We start from the raw sequence: 17,233 nt of genomic DNA, 5'->3' as shown, positions 1-17,233 counted from the left end.
TGGCTCGACAGCAGCTCGACAGATAGGGCATCTGTCGTGGTTTATGAAAAATGGAATTTCAGTTCTTATTTGACTCCAATCCGTGATTGTATGTTTGAACTTTTTTTTTTCTCACAACCCTAAACATATAAAATGATTATTTTAAGGGCCGTCAAAGGTGGAACAAGTTGCACAAGTGTTGAGCAAAATTTGTTCAAGCAAATTGTAACTGGAGACAAAATTTGCCCTAGTTTATCGTTCTTGTGAAGAAGTTGCTGTGTTTGTATACCGTAAGGTTTTGTGACCAAGCATCTTCTCGATCTTCATCTTGTGATGAACTGAAGAACTTTGCAGCCAACAACCTTCTCTAGTTGGTGATTAAAGTTGCGTACTAGGATCCGCGCAATTGGTTAGTCACGTACTGGGAGCCGTGCATTACAAGGAGAGATTGTTATTATAGAATAAGTCTAATTGTGTATTGGGGTAAAGGTTCAACTATAGGTTAATATAAGGTACTGAGATTCCTTTACTTGTAACCGCTTGTTGTGATAATAGTGAATTCTCAGGAGTAATTACCTTAAAATCACCCGATGGGGTTTTTACTGTGTTGGTTTTCCCCATTTGTAAACAAATCACCGTGTCAATTTAATTTCCACTGCACTTTGTTTAATTGGTGATTTGTTTGTGCTACCACGCGCTTTCTGTGTTAATTTGATTAATTAATAAACTTGGCTAATTAGTCAATTGATTAAATCACAAGGGGTCAATACATTTTTGGCCTATCAACATAAACTAATGTGGGTATTCATTAACTTTTCTTTAAGATTAATATGCTTGTTCACGTATGCATGCGCATGTGTACACACAAAAAAAAAAATGTTAAATAAAAGTTTTTAGAAGTTTTAAGCCATTTATTGGTTTGGAGAATACCCATGTCTTTTGTTTTTATTTTTACTATTAAAAAAGAAAAGAAAAAAAGGTTAAATGATTGCTAAATAAGTTTGAGGAACCTAATCTTTTTTGGCTATTGAGTTCAGTTTTTTAATTTAAAAAAATGCATTTGGAGAAAAGTTGTGTGTGTGTGTGTGTGAAGAAATGGTCTTTCGTACAGTATTAGTATATTTGTCGAAAAAAAGAAAAAGCATATTAGTTTATTATTTTCAAATGCTATACTTTTTTGTTTAACTTAAATTTCAAGAGTAGTGCTACAGATACAAATTATTCTATAAACATTTTACAAATTGTTATGTGGCATGCTTCACATCAACTATAAATTAAAAAAAAAAAAAAAAAAAAAACCCTTTGCCTCTCTCCCTCCCTGCTCCATCTCCTCTGCCTCCCTCCCTCCTTGCCTCTTTGGTCTCTAATCCCAAATCTGCTTCCTCTTGCAATTGTCACATTTCTTTTCCATAAGGCCCATAAGTGAGGTTAAACTTTAATGCCTCTTGTATTTGTTTATCCCTTTTTCATCTTCATTTTTATCATTGTTGAAAATACAAATGAGTACTTTCATATCTTCACTATGATATAACCACATATTTCTATTTGATTATAAAAATTGAGCATAACCCACATCACCATGTCACTGTCTTAATTTCTTTCTTTGGCTCTTCTCTTTAGGTGGGTTTATGAGGTAGGTTTGAATCTCTAGCAACATTGCTATCATCATTATTATGACAACATTGTTTTTTAAAAAACAAGATTATAGAATTCAAAATAAAGCAAATTATGAATATATTCAATCCTCAATTATTGATGTATTAGACCTCCATATCCAGATGTATGCATTAATGAAAACCTAACCACCTCTAAATGACAAAAAATACTCACGAAACCTCTATAGTGACCAAAATAACCCAAAACCTCTACAATGACCAAAATGGCCCCAAAACTTCTAAACGAAAAAAAAAAAAAAAAATATATATATATATATATATATATATATAAACCTCTATAATGACAAAAATACCCCGAAATCTCTAAAATGACAAAAATATATCAAAACCTCAAAACGAACAAATTTCTTCTTGAAAATCTCTAAAATGAAGAAAGTAGAATTATTGGTCATTTTGGAGGTTTAGAGGATATTTGGGTTATTTTTAGATTTCATGGGTATTTTGGTCATTTTAGAGGTTTTTGTGTGTGTGTCATTCTAATGGTTTAGATCTTGTTCCAGTAGATACTTGTAGAGTTAGAAGGTATAGAACCTCTCAGATTTGACAAGAGTAACTCACAAGTCTTCCAAGAGTTTTTAAAACATAGTTAGGGTTTTCCTTTTATTGGATTGAAAACCTAAACATTTTTGCAGACTTGGGTCTGATTTAAAATTCTGTGGAAATTGATTTTCTGCAATTTTCGATCGGTTGAGCCTATCCTTCAATCAATCGAGCTTCACTGAATTTCAATTCTTTTTCCTGCAGCTTGAATGTTCTTGAGACTTGAGTTAAATCACCTTGAGCAATGTCTAACACTTATTCTAGACATGTTTTTGTTCTTAGTTTGCCAACATAAACAAATTAGAACTCTAAACATTTAATCCTAAATCTTTAGAACCTAACAATCTCCCTTTTTGGCAATCCGTGACAAAACACACATACACGAGAATTGCTCAACTCAAGAACTAGCCCAATTTACAAAGTGTTGCCCTAATACAATTCTATCACAATCCACTAACTATTAATTGCTAGAATAGATAGCAATTGAGAAAGAATTAACCTGTAAATTCTTGAAACACTGAAAACAAACCATCAACGCATGTGTGGAAATTACAGCATAAATCTGAACTAAAAACTGAACTTGAATTCAAAAAACATAAAAGATAGATAGATATATCAAATGAATAATCATCAAATAACCCATCATAGTCAAACATAAACCATCAATGTTTATGAAACAAGAAAAGAAATATACATCAAATATACATAAAAAATGATAAAAATATGTCAACTAACATAAGCTACTCCACCTAAGTACAAAAACTCTCAAATTCTGCCCCTAAGTACAAGAGCAACAAATCTAAACTTACTCCCCCTTTTTTGTTATACATTGCCAAAGGCAACCATCAAGGATCAGAGGGTGGAGGTAATGGAAATGCAATCCTATACTCAGCAAAGTCTACTCCCAAGACAGCAACCTTAGTAAGTAGCTCATTAATAAGTTGTCCATGAGTTGCCTAAATAGTCATAAAGGTCTCCATTATGGCATGAAGTGAGAGAGAAGGTTAATTGTAGGATCACCAGTCTTAACATCAGCAGTAGGATTCATAGTAGTAGTAGGATCCACATAAATATCCTCAATAGTAGGGTCCATCGTAGCAAGCTGATCACTAGTAGTAGGAGCAGCAGTAGAAGCTTCTACTTTAGGTCACTTTGAAGTAGCAGTGCTTGGTTCAGCATTCTTCATTTGAGCAGGTCTACGTACAAGAGGTACATGAAGAGCATTAGATACGACTTTCTTCGTTATCTAAAATTGTTCACCTCTAATCCAAGTGGTCTTTCCAAGTAGTCAAGTAATGACCACTTGAATCATCAGAATGAATAAAGAGTTTCGAGTAGCATTCTCTAATCAAAGCAGCGGCAAGAGGATGAGAAACCTCACAATGAGACAACCAATTCCTAGACTTTAGATGCCTACAAATCGAAGGATCTAATTCATCTAGGACAATTTGTCTTTCTCCCAAAATAGACCTATACTGGGTTAAATTTTCAAAAATTTCCTCATTTCTGGCTGTAGGAAACCTAACCTTATCAAAATGAATAGGAGCAGAGGGGGATGCAGAGGTTTTCTTAGCATTGGTTTTAAACTTTTTACCAACCTTAAGAGCCATATCTAAGATCTAAAGAAAAAGGAAAAACCAAAACAGAACAAAAACCAAGAGCAGACTGCATCAAAGAGAGTTAAAGCACAATATAGAGATAATTTTCAAAATCTATATGATGCATGATGCATAGACACAAATGATGCATGATCTAATGCATAAAGCAATTCAATTATATCATAATTTTTAAAATTGACCTAGAAAATAAGAATTTATTCAAAATCCCCAATTTTGAAACCCTAATTTTCCAAAAATCCACATATTGAGCAATTTGATAAGTTAAGAATGTATTGACCCCTTGTGATAAATTAATCAATCAATACGCGTGGTAGTACAAAAAAATCACCAATTAAGTTAATATGCAACGGAAAATAAAGTTGACATGATGATTTGTTTACAAATGGGGAAAACCTCTAAGGTGGAACCTTACTGGGTGATTTTAAGGTCACCACTCCTGAGAATTCACTATTATCACAACAAGCGATTACAAGTAAAGGAATCCTAGTACCTTATACCAACCTACAGTCGAACCCTTACCCCAATACCCAATTGGACTTGTTCTGTAGTGACAATCTCTTCTTTTCAATGCACGACTCCCAGTACGTGACTAACCAATCAATGCATAGATCCTAGTACGTGACTAACCACCAACTTGAGAAGGATGTTGGCTGTAAAGTTCTTCAGTTCATCAATATGATGAAAATCACGAAGTTCCTTGGTTACAAAACGCTATGGCGTACAAACACAGTAGCTTCTACAAGAGAAAGATGAATTAGGGCATATGTCTCCAGTCACAATATGCTTGTGACAAACTTTTGCATTAAGTTGCATCAGCTGTGATGGCCCTTAAAATAATCCTTATATATGCTTAGGGTTGTGAGAAAAGAAAGCATAAACAAATATACACTGATTTGTGTGAAATCAGATTTGAAAATTTGATTTTTGTAAATCTTGATAGATAAGTTATCTATTGAGCAGCTGTCGAGCATCGAGTTGAAGATCACTTTTAAACCTTGATAGATGCTATCTGTCGAGTTTTAAGACACAACATTTCTTCACTTGATTCTTGGACTGATTTGCATGGCTTTAACACTTGGACTTGAACTCTTGTTCCTTGAGTATTAAACACATCCTAGATCTACCCAAATACAAGTAAAGTGCATTTTGTCAAAGAATTAGCCAATTCTAGATGATATATGTTCCTAACATGATTCACATATGTCCTAACAATCTCCCCCTTTAGCAATCCATGACAAAACCACAACAAACAAATGAACATATAAGAAAAGTCATAAATCACTCAACTCATACTCACTTGTTGAATACAATAAAATCTCCTAACACAAACTCTTGAAAAACTTTGCAAAAAGAGAGTTCATGGCAAGAAAGACTTTGACAACCTGTATTTCTAAAACACTTTAAATAAAACTCATCACAGCATCTTAGTGTAAAGCAGAATTATAAAAGATTGCATAGAATAAATAATAAGTATGTGCATAAAGAGAGAAAAGAAACAATACATAAAGAGATAGGTGAAAGAATGTAATAACAACCTCAATACATATATATCAAAATGAGTACAAAGTTTGCTATCACAAAGTAAGAACAATGTATCTAAAAAGAAAAGAAAAGAAAAGATACAAAAAGTCCTCACTACATCCCTCAAAAAGAAAACACTCCCCCTAACAAAAATATCTCTTACACTAACTTTTCCCCTAAGTATATGACTACTCTCATACCTAAAACTACTTTCCCTTTTTGTCATGAATGACAAGGGGTAAGTCACTGAGAAGCAATCATCTCCTTGTCATTGGAAGAGCTAGCACCATCATCCTCATCAACATCATCACTGGAGCCATCATCATCACTCTCATCCTCTGAAGCTTGTGGAGATGGAGAAGAAGATGTAGTGGAACCACCCATGACAGCCTGTTGTCATGTGATACGACCAAGACGGGTGTTCACTTGACACAACTCATCACTGAGACTGTCAAGGCGAGCATCCATGCGCACAAGCTGTGCCATGATGGCCTCAAGAGTCACTCCACACGCAGAAGAAGAAGAAGCTGAAGTGGATGGAGCGGAAGAAGCCGGAGGAGTCGTCGTCTCGGTTTGTGGCTACTTCAGTCAAAGCTGGGCCTTGCTTCATGTAACGATCGCTGCGTCTATGGCACACATGAAGGAGAAGTGTGAAGACTCAAGATAGGAGACAGACGCATGGTGGAGAATCTGCGTGATAGTTGAAGGGAAAATAAGCTTATCACCGGTCGCCGTATCCTTATAAACATTTATAAGGGAGTATGAAGTGAGAGAGAAAATCTATAGTGAGTCCCTCAAGTAAGGATAACAAAAATCTAGCGCGAGGCTCAGTAATGGAGTTATATTGAGACAAGGGATAGAGAACAAATTTCATCACCATATTAAGGAACCTTAGACCTTTTGCAAAGCTCGAGCAAGGGTGTTTTAACAGTCACCCCAAGATGAAGGTGTCTCATAGAAGATAGTCGCTGCGTCTATGGCACATATGACGGAGAAGTGTGAAGACTCAGGATAGGAGACAGACGCATAGCTGAGAATCCGCGTGATAGACGAAGGGAAAATGAGCTTATCATGGGTCGCCGTATCCTTATAGACATTTATAAGGGAGTATGAAGTGAGAGAGAAAATCTATAGTGAATCCCTCAAGTAGGGATAACAAAAATTGAGCATGAGGCTCAGTAATAGAGCTATAGTAAGACAAGGGATGGAGAACAAGTGTCATCACCATATTAAGGAACCTCAGAACTTTTGCAAAGTCCGAGCAAGGGGTGTTTTGACGGTCACCCTAAGATGAAGGTGTCTCACAGAAGAGAGACGAGAGTTCGTCTTTGGACACAGTCTTAAGACGATCATAGCTGGGGTAGTCAGGATGCGCTACCCTCGAGACGTGTAGTACCTCAGATATAAGATCTGGAGTGACTACAATACGCATACCTCGAATGTGAGTGATGAAATGAGGTACTGAATAATCAAATCAGTGCATATTGGAGTAAAACTCCTATATGATCATGGAGGGACAAGTGACCGTGATGCCATAAAGTGACTCCCAACCTCCACTGTAGATGATAGTGGGAAGGCCAGTATTCGAAAAGTCCAATAGGACAACTTGGCATTCCGAATGAATGTTGTGTCGTGAAAAGTTCTTTGAGAAGTTCGTATGGGCCTTCTCATCACAGAACCGAATGTGAGAGGGGGTAGAATCGGCAGAGGGAGAAGAAGATGTTGCCCTTGAACGAAGAGGGTTCTGGGACGGAGTAGACTTATGCTTAGGTGCCATAAAGCAAACTAACTGAAAGAAAGAGAGAGAAAGAGATGGGACAAACGGAAAAGTACCAAGCACAGATCAATATCAATAAGATAGAGAAAAAAAGGTACGTATGCATGAAAAATGCATGAGCATGTGACATGCAATAATAAAAACATCGTAGGCTCAGCCCAATCTAATCCTACCAGCACACATGATTTTACCATAGTAAACACACATCTATAATGCATGAAATATTGTGAAAATGCAAATGTGATGCAATGCATGAACATTTAAGATCATTTAAACAAAACCCATCCCAAAAATTTCACAAAAACTTCAACAATTTTGAAAAACCCCAAAATTTAGGTTAGAGTGAATGAAATGCATGATAAAATGATAGAAAAGAGATCATACCAGAGAGAAAATGCAAGGAATAGACTGAAGATTGAGTGGGGAAGATGAAAAGTGTGATTGAGAAGTGTTTGGGAGAGGGAGAGACGTTTTTCTATCGAGAGAGATCAGATAAAATGAGAGAAACTATCGCGCTGAGATATGTATAGAAAACACGAAGCTCGATGGATCTAGAGGTATCGAGCTTTAATTCTTGATAGTTGGAGTTGTCGAGGAGCTATCAAAAGGTGTCCAAAGCAAAGTGACCTTGATGGATCGAGAAGCTATCAAGCATCTATCGAGCAAATAGAAACTTTCTCGATGGATCGAGAAGCTATCAAGAAGCTATTAAGAAAAATTCTCAAAAACTTCGATGGATCGAAATTGCGATAACAGTTGTCGAGAAAGGAAGATCAAGAGGCTCGATAGATGGTCTAGCTGTCGAGAGGTATGAAGAAGCTGTCGAGATTGCTCAAAAACAGTTTTTCAAAGAAGAGAAAAACACAGAAATGAATGCAATAGAGCATGCTAGTCAACCAAAGATCCAATCAACATTTTAAGCTCTTAAAAACATCTCTCAACAAAAAAAATGTCAAGCATTTAGATCCAAAACACACACACACACACAATAAACAAGTTTAATCAATTTTATATTTCAAAAACAAGTCAAGACAGTTTAGTAAGCATACATTAACACATGCATTCCTTGTGATGGCCAAATCACATTATATCTGCACATGTATCAAAAGTAGCAAAGAATTTGCGTGTTGTGTATGAAAAACATCGCAAGATTGCATAAGTGTCTACATGTTATGACAATTTGAGATATGAGAAAATCGCTTTAACTCACACACAATCATAACTGCTTGATGGGGACTATCACATTCGAGGTACATCCTATAACTCCCACATCTCCTAAAAGACACGCTTGCAATCATATATAAAACATTTTGATTCTTTTTCACTTTTATTTTTCTTTGCATATTTTCTTTTGTTAAGCATATCATGCATGGGCATATAAGAGAGAGAAAAGAAATACCCAATGATGTTAAGCTTTTGACATTGCCCTTTTGGTATGTCGAAGCATACAGATGTCATTTTATGATTGGCAAGTAACAGTGGTGAGATGGTTATTTATGCCTTTCTCTTCGAATTTTCTAGTCCTTCCCTTCAAAAAGAGTGATACGAGTGTTAAGTACAAGAGATTACTTAATCTTATTTATCACAAACATGAGCCACAAAGTTCACTTGCTTGATTGTGCATAGAGATGCTCATCTAAGCTACAAAAGATACAAAGTTTAGAGAACTTTATTTCAATGGCCATTCAAGGTACACAAGTACCAATGTACATAAAACACACACTGTTTTTATATTTTTTTGACTTTTCAATTTATTTTTATTTTTATTTTTAAAAATAAAGCAAAATTGAAAACAAACAAACAAAAACATGTTAAACAAACTAGACTGACTCAAAACAAGAAAGCAAAACACACAAGTAATGCATACCTAAAAACAAGAAAAGGAGAGAGAGAAAATGTGACTAAATCACTTAGAGCCTTTTTCCTTCCACACATTGGAAGAACCTTTCCGTTTGATGAACCCTTGATCCGGCGGTGAGGGGGAAGAATTGAAACCGTTCAAATTCGAAAGGAATATGAAGGTTTTGAGTAAATCTCAAAGAGAAGCAAAAGAGGATGGAAACTAATTCTGGTTTCCCAATGAGATCATACTGTTACTCTGTTAATTGGCTAACCACATATAGCAATTTGGCCAAGTATGTCCAGTTACTCCACAGTGATGGCAGAGATGCTGCTTCTTCTGTTTAGACTTTTGACTATTGCCCTTCTTAGCCCCAAGGTTTTTAGTTTCTTTCTTATCAAGCTTAGGAGGTGCTCCTAAGATAGATTTACCATTGTCTATGTTCTCACTAGTTAAAGCAGTTTTGACATTATTGTTCTTAGATTCAAGATTTTTAGCAGGTGAAACAAAAACAGTAGTACTAGTAGAAGCAATACTAGGAGAAGAGAAATCATACCCTAAACCAGTTTGATCAGAAGCAGATTTCTGAAAACTGAGCATCTTATTAAGCTTTACACTTGAAGTTCTCTCAAATTGAGCTCTAACTTGGAACAGCTCTGCCTCATGCTTTTTGGTCTTCTCAGCCAAGAAATTGTTCTCAAATCTCAATGCTCCAATGGCTTGATTGGCTTCATCAAAATTTGTGGAGATTTCTTCTCGTTCAAGCTCCACATCATTGAGCTTCTTGGTGGCTAACCTATACAACTTTTCATGCTTTTCCGAGACTTTGTATAATTTTGCATAAGCTATGTGGATGTCATCTTGTTCATCCATCTTTTCAAACTTTGACTTCACCAAGTCCTCTTCTTCATCCTCATCTTCAATAATCCCCTTAGTAGGATTCACAGTGGTAGTGAAGGTATTCAGAATTCCATCATTCTCATTGTTTGAATCATCCTCAAGCTCGGTGTTTGAATCATCCTCAAGCTCGGCTTTGCTTTTCCCAATGGTCTTGAGATAAGTTGGGCACTCTTATTTCATGTGTCTGAAGCCTTGACACTCAAAGCACTTTGGTCCAAAGGGAACAGTGTACTGACATCTATCCCTAGCATCCTTCTTCCCTTTGTCTTGGCTTTTGAATTGAGATGAATTGGACTGCTTGCGGTCTTTGTCAAATCCTTTAGCATTAGCATTCTTCATACACTTTTTGAATTGCCTTGTAATGTAGGATTTCATTTTAGAATCTTCATCGTCTGAAGACTCATCTGCGTCCCAATCCTTGTCAAACCCAACTCATAGGTTTGTAGATTGCCAACCAGCTTTGTCAAAGGAATTTTTTCAATATCCTTTGATTCCTCAATTGCGGTGATCTTGGCATAAAATCTCTCAAGTAGAGATCTAAGCACCTTTTTGACAATCTTGGATTCGGGAATGGTTTCCCCAAGATTAAAGGTTGAGTTCACTATGTCCTTGAGCTTGGCATAGAACTCATTGAATGACTCATCCTCCTCCATCTTGATCTCTTCAAAGCTTGTAGTAAGCCTCTAAAGTTTCGAATCCTTGACAGCCTTGGTTCCTTCATAGGTTGTTTGGAGGATGGTCCATGCTTCCTTCATAGTTTTGGTAGAGGATATCTTCTTAAACTCCTCATTTGTGACCGTAATAAATAAAGCATTCACTGCCCTACTATTGAAATTAGCCACCTTGATATGCATAATTAGTGTCATCAAATAATGGAGGTATAATCAACAATTATCCTCTATCCATGACAATAGGGGTCAATGGATCACACAGTAAAGATTAACCCTAATCAGAGTGTGCCAGATCTGATACCACTTGATAGGCCAAGAATATATTGAACCCTTGTGATAAATTAACCAATTAATTAGCCAAGTTAATTAATTAATTCAATTAACATGCAATATGCATAATAACACAAACAAATCACCAACTAAGTTAATATGTAGTTGAAAATAAAGTTGACACGGTGATTTGTTTACGAATGAGGAAAACTTCCAAAGCAAAACTCCACCGGGTGATTTTAAGGTCATCACTTCTAAGGATCCATTATTATCACAACAAGCAGTTAAAAGTAAAGGAATCCTAGTACCTTATACCAACCTATAATTGAACCCTTACCCCAATATCCAATTGGACTTGTTCTATAGTGACAATCTCTTCTTTTCAATGCACAGCTTCCAGTACGTGACTAACCAATCAATGTATGGATCCAAATACATGACTAACCACCAACATGAGAAGGATGTTGGCTGCAAAGTTCTTCAGTTCATCAACACGATGAAGATCATGAAACTCCTTGGTTACAAAACCCTACAGCATACAAACGCAGCAGCTTCTACAAGAGAAAGATGAACAAGGGCATTTGTCTCCGGTTACAATATGCTTGTGAAAATTTTTTGCATTAAGTTGCATCAGCTGTGACGGCCCTTAAAATAATCCTTATATATGTTTAGGGATGTGAGAAAAGAAAGCCTAAACAAATATACATGAATTTGTGTGAAATCAGATCTGAAAAACTGATTTTCGTAAATCTCGATAGATAACCTAAATCTTGATAGATAGGTTATCTATTGAGTAGCTGTCAAGCATCGGGCTGAAGTTCTCTTTTAAACCTTGATAGATGCTATCTGTCGAGCTAACTGTTGAGCTTTAAAACATAGCACTTCTTTGCTTGATTCTTGGATAGATTTGCATGGCTTTAACACTTGGACTTGAACTCTTGTTCCTTGAAGTATTAAACACATCCTAGATCTACCAAAGTACAAGTAAAGTGCGTTTTGTCAAAGAATTAGCCAATTCTAGATGACATATGTTCCTAACATGATTCACATATGTCCAACACAATTGAATTTCACAACAGGTATAAAACATGTTATATTCACTCAATTAAACTATATCACAAGTCAATTTCAATCAATTTTACCCAATTGAACAAAATCTCCAAATTCCTCAAGAACATATAAACCCTAATTTTGAAATTTTGCACAAATCATGAAAATTTTGAAATTAAAGTGGAGGAAACATGTTTATATGATGCATGAACAAAAACCCATTCAAAAAATTAGATCAGAACACCTAAAATCACCAAAAACCCCAAAATTTCTTTGGTTCGAAAAATTTGAGGAAAGTGCCTGAATGCATGTAATATAAACAAAAAGGAAGGGTAAAAGTGTCTTACCAGATGATGAGGAAGAAACATTTGAAGCTTTGACTTAGACAAGAAAAAAAAAATTGATTGAAGAGCAATCGAAGAAGAAGACAATTTTTTTGAAGAACATGTGTTCTGATCCCTTTTATTTTTGAATAAAAACGATTTTCGATCAATAGGGAGGAATCCAGCTAGGAATCAAAAAAGTTTTAAAAACAGGTTCGACTGATTGAGAGGAATTGAAGGAGGAATCGAATTAGGTAGTGAGTTTTGGTCTAAAAACTTCACTTTTTTGATTGGTCGAAAAATAGGTTCGATTGATCAAGACTTGAAAAACCTGAATTTTTTGAAAACCTGAAGTTTTTTGCAGAGAGTCTTTTCAAAATAGGATTTCATGAATATGAAATGCGTGCGAATGATTCCAAAAGTTTTCAAAAACCACATTCTCTTCAACCAATTCAATTTTTATCAAACTTCAAAATTTTCTCAAAACTTTCAACTCAAACCCTAAAAGGAGCATTAAATATCACAAAAAGCATAATCTTTGGATGGCCACATTAATTAACACACAATCATAAGTACAAAGTTTAACAAAGATTTGAGTCTTTTGCATCCACACTCTCTTAGATGCAAACTTAGAATTGGAGTTTCCAGAAAAATTTGATTGATGATCAACTCCTGCATTGGCATAAAGGTTAAGAGCCTTTACCAATTCATGAATAAGTGCCATGGGATCTTGTGCTTTTGGCACAGACACCTTTTGTTTGGTTGCTTGCTTTGAAGCTTGCAACTTGCAACTTAAAACAATTTGGGTAGTTATGCCCATCTCCATCACAAAAGTGACAAAACTACTGAGGTTTGTGTTGTTTCTTACTTCTAGGATGATTGGGTTTCTTGGGTTTTGACTCACTAAGATCTACCCTCATCTTCATAGTAGCTAGAATCTCTTCCTTAGGCATCTTAACTTCTGGTGTAGGAATAGATGAAGCAGGTATAAACTTAGTAGGATGAACAACAAAAGTAGAAACAATCTCAAAAAACCCTAACCCTGTCTTATTATAAGTAGGTTTTTGAACATTCAACATGTTATCCGATTTAGAAGTTGAAGTCCTATTTAGTTGTTCTCTAGCAATAGATAATTCAGATTCTAAACTTTTAACTTTCTCAATCAAAGACATGTTCTCAATCTTAACAGAGGTTATGAGTTCATTAGCATCAAACAATTTAACCAATAGATTTTTCTTTTCTTGTTCAAGAGTGTTTATATTTTTCAAACCTAAGTCAACATTCATGGCATCCTTTGCTGCAATCTTGCAAAGTTTTTTATAAGCCTCTTGCAAGTCAGCATTCTCAAAGAGTTCCCCATCAAAAGGGCTCTTAGCAATAATTTCAAACTCACTTACCACAGCAGTAGCAGTGAAAGCCATGAAATTTCCTTCTTGATCACTTTTAGACTCATGATCAGAAACTTCATCATCATTAAGGGTAATTGCCATAACATTTCCCTTAGATCTCAAATAAGTAGGACATTCTAACCTAAGATGACTATACTCTTGACAATCAAAATACTGTTGACCTAGAGAATTGTTAGAGGATTGAACAAATTTGACAACCAAAACACTACTGACCTAAGATGATACCACTTGTTTGTTTGTTTAGACCCCTTAAAGCAGATTTATTTAATCTAATGTATTAGCCAAGTGATTATTTAGGTTAATTATGAGATCTAGGTTAAACAGTGAAAGATCATATCATGCATAGCAGCGGAAAAGTAAATAACACATAGATATGATCACTTAGGAAAACCAATGAAATGAATCGTTTTAGGGTAAAAACCTATGGAGGATTTGACTTACCTATCCTCAAGGTAAACAAATCTACTAATAGAGAATTGAAGATTTTACAATAAGATTTTACAAGCTTCCACGCTTATGACTTTGAGATTCCACTCAAAGTTTTAGATCATCACTTGTTGATCTTGCAACAGCAACTAAATTCTACTAGCACTTGATTTGTTCCGATAGATATTTGTAGAGTTGGAAGGCATAGAACCTCTCAGATCTTGCAGGAGTAACTCATAAGTCTTTCAAGAGTCTTCAAAATGTAGTTAGGATTTTTCTTTTATACTTAGGAATGTTGGACTAAAACCCTAAATGTTTTTGTGGGCTTAGGTCTAATTTAAAATTCTACAGAAACTGGTTTTTTGCGATATTCAATCAGTTGAGCCTATCCTTCGATTGATCAAGCTTCACTAAATTTCAATTCTTTTTCCCATAGCTTGAATGTTCTTGAGAATTAACTTGAATCACCTTAAGCAATGTCTAACACTTATTCTAGAAATGTTTTTGTTCTCGGTTTGTCAACATAAACATATTAGAACTCTAAACATTTAATCCTAAAATCTTTAGAACCTAACAAATATTACTCTTAAAATAATTAATGATATTGCTAAGAGGGGGTAAAATGTACTTTTATAGAACAAAATTGTTAAAATTAATGCATATGTACTCACACACACTAAGATATATATTTTTAAATGAGTGGCTCAGTCCATGGTTACGAGATACACAATACCAAACAACATGAGCAAAACCCAGATTATATGAATTATTTTAAAATATATGTTTCTCAAAAAAAAAAAAAAAACTGTATTATATAAATTGGATGAGATCAATGTGTTGTGCAAAAGCGTACTAAGTTTTAAATAGGGTATTTGTTAGATTAATGGTGTGTTTGCATAAGTTATTATGAAATAGTGTTTTGAGTTGAAAATTAATATTTGTGAAAAAACTATGAAAAGTTGTTGTTACAAAAAGAGTTTTGGGTTTAAAAATGCTCGTTTAAGTTCCCAAAACACCTAACAAAACGTACCTTAAACTCGATTATATAAGCAATTAGCCACAAACCCGTGCTATGCACGAGAACCTATCTATTTCTGAGGTAGACTAAAATAATTTTATAAAATCTTTGATTAAAAAATTACACCACTGCATGATTTGCTTTTGTATGACTTCAATTTGTGTTACAATTTGATGAAGAAGCCATTGCTTGAACGTGCAATGGCTTACAAAATTTTTTTTAGACAATTTCAGATACTACAAAAAAATAATTCAAAAATTCAGATATTAAAACTTCTGAAAACCAAAAAATATTAAAAAATAAGATGATTCACTGCTTAGAAATTATTGAAACAAAACAAAATATATATGATTAAAAAATAAAGAAATATAAGAAAAAGAAAAAAGTACACGAACCCATAAAGCAATAAGTTTTAAATTTTAACAAGTCTAAACTTTAAACGAATCTTATCAGCATATGGCCCACAATAAAAAATGTTGAGTAGGAGCCCACGTTGAAATAATGAAAGCCATACCTCTTCTTAATATATCATATATAATCTTTCTGCTTAAGAAATTAACATACTTTCATATCATGAGGTGAAGTAAAAACATATGTAGCAGCAGCAACTTTAAATTTCAATTATTGCAAGCTTTTCTATCTTGTAAAAAACGACTAAAGAGAGTTTGGTGGTTCATGTACAAAAATTATTTAAAAAAAAATACATGAAGAACCATAAAATATCTCTACTTGGTTTAAAAAAAAATAAAAAAAATTGGGGTTTGCACTGCTTTTATAGTGTTCATGATTAACCACGCAAATTTGAAGATAAATTATCAATGTTTGAGTTTAAATTTAAATTGGACTTGTTAGAGAGAGAGAGAGTTTCACTCCTTGTTAAGTTTGGACTAAACAAAAATAATTTTGTTTAAAAAAAAAATGATAATGATGAGTTTGATTTTAAGTTGGACTTGTTAGAAAGATAGAGTTTCACTCTTTATTAAGTTTGAACTAAATAAAAATAATTTTATTTAAAAAAATAATAATAATGTGGTAAGGTCTAGAGAGACAAATAAAAAGTAAAAAAATTTCAGTTATATATATATATATATAATATGGGGAGTTACAACTATAACTTAATTTAGAAATTTTAAGGGATGTTTTTTTTTTTTTTGGTTGTGGGTTGAGAAACAGCCCTTTTAAAGTTATAACGCGGTATTATTTCCCGTTAAAACGAGTTTCGCATGGGGACATCGCAATTCGCAACTCAAATAATAATGGTTGTCATCCGATAAGCTTGATAGGTGGGGCATGAGAACGTGAACAATAAATGGTCCAAGAGATTGACAAATTCTCCACGGTACTGTGTATTATAGTCTTGCATGGTCTCAATCTCACCTGCAAAGGTGGCCATAAATGCACCCAAAAATATCTATGCAGTTAACACTGTCCAAAATGAGAAGCATTCTCTCGCTCTCTCTCACAAGGACAAAACAAAAAAAGCATGATATTTTCCTTGACAATGATATCCTATTTTTCTTTCACAATTCAAACAAATAAATCATGGGTTCACATCCAAAAGCAAAAAAAAAAAAAAAAAAAAATCATAGGTTAGGTGAAAGTTACTAGCATATATACTAATACCACATACAAACAAGGACAAAAGAAAAAAAAAGCTGATTTTCTTTGATCTCTTGCTTTACTTTCTCAAATCAAACAAATCATAGGTAAGGTGAATGATACCAGGCTCACTAGAACATGCTTACTACACACACACACACAAAAAAAAAAAAAACCTAATATCTTGTTTATTTCTCAATTCAAACAAATTATCATAGCCATAGGTAAGGTGAGTGTGATACTATTCTTGCTCATTATCAAACAATCACTTATTCACAAACCTCGTGTGAGGCTAATAGTTTTCATTTCCCATCTCATGGAAAACCCTTTTCGCTTCGCTTAGCTCTATCCCCCTCTAGGGGTATTTTAGTGATAGGTTCTATAGGAATTGGATAATCCTATTTGGTCAAATACCTAGCGGAAAACTCCTATGTTCCTTTCATTACAGTATTTCTGAACAAGTTTTTGGATAACAAGCCTAAGGGTTTTCCTATTGATGATAGTGACGATATTGATCATGACCTTGATATAGAGCTGGAGCTTCTAACTATGACGAATGCGCTAACTATGGATATGATGCCGGAAATAGACCGATTTTATATCACCCTTCAATTC

The sequence above is a fragment of the Quercus robur genome, chromosome 11 (genome assembly GCF_932294415.1).
Source record: "Quercus robur chromosome 11, dhQueRobu3.1, whole genome shotgun sequence".
Lineage (NCBI taxonomy): Eukaryota > Viridiplantae > Streptophyta > Magnoliopsida > Fagales > Fagaceae > Quercus > Quercus robur.
Note: the sequence above shows the minus strand (reverse complement) of the source record.